We start from the raw sequence: 910 nt of genomic DNA, 5'->3' as shown, positions 1-910 counted from the left end.
TTAAATTTTCTCAAAGAACTAACTCTGTTTCATTGATTTTTTGGTAGTTATTTTGTTTGTTTGTTCCTATTTTATTGACTTCAGCCCAAGTTTGATTATTTCTTGTTGTGTATTCCTTTTTGGTGAAATTTCTTCTTGTTGTTCTAGAGCTTTCAGATGTATTATTAAGTTACTAGTATGAGATCTGTCCAATTTCCTTCCTCCTTCCCTCCCTCCCTCCCTCCCTCCCTCTCTTCTTTTCTTTCCTTTAGAGAAACGTTGTTGTTTGATGATGATAAAGCTCAGAACACATCACCAGGACTGGCATGGAGTCAAAACAGCATAGACAGCTGGGTGACTCCATGGAGCCTCCATAGCAAAGACAATGAGGAAGGCAACTGTCAAACAAGAGCCCCAATGGCCTCAGACAGGGCAAAGCCCAGAATGGCATAGGAGAAGAGCTGCTGCTTAAGATATGTGTTCCTAGCATAGCCAATCATCAAGCTACCAAATACTGTTCCAATGATAATTTCTGATCTAGCCACACCAACTGTGGTGGTCCTGGCACCAATAAACTTGGCTGCTGTGTCAATGTCCTAGGAAATAACCCTGGCCTGGAATTCCCATCTGGCCACTTGGAAGAGAGCTGCTGCAGGAAGGCTGTTTAGATGAGAGGGAGGCAGACACAGGCCTGATTAGACCGCTGGTATAGGATCAGATCAGAACTGAAGAAAGGAGCTGTGCCTTGATCTTCATCTTTCAATTTGCAGCCCCTGCTCAGTGACTCTTTTTCTTCTTTGAGACAGCATCTCACTATGTAGCCCAGGTTGGGCCTCAACCCGCTTTTAGACTAGGCTGGCCTTAAACTCACAGAGATCTGCCTGCCTCTAGCTCCTGAATGCTGGGAAAGGTGTGAAAGGTGTGTGCCATT

The 910-nt window shown here is 44.5% G+C and overlaps 1 pseudogene; it reads right to left on the bottom strand.

Annotated features, from left to right (window-relative positions):
- Positions 1-291: 291 nt before the first annotated feature.
- LOC110318081 overlaps positions 292-910 on the bottom strand; it is a 3,740-nt pseudogene continuing 3,121 nt past the window's right edge.

The sequence above is a fragment of the Mus pahari genome, chromosome 3, assembly GCF_900095145.1.
Source record: "Mus pahari chromosome 3, PAHARI_EIJ_v1.1, whole genome shotgun sequence".
NCBI lineage: Eukaryota > Metazoa > Chordata > Mammalia > Rodentia > Muridae > Mus > Mus pahari.
The sequence above is the reverse complement of the archived record's forward strand: the minus strand, read 5'-3'. Positions and strand labels throughout refer to the sequence as shown.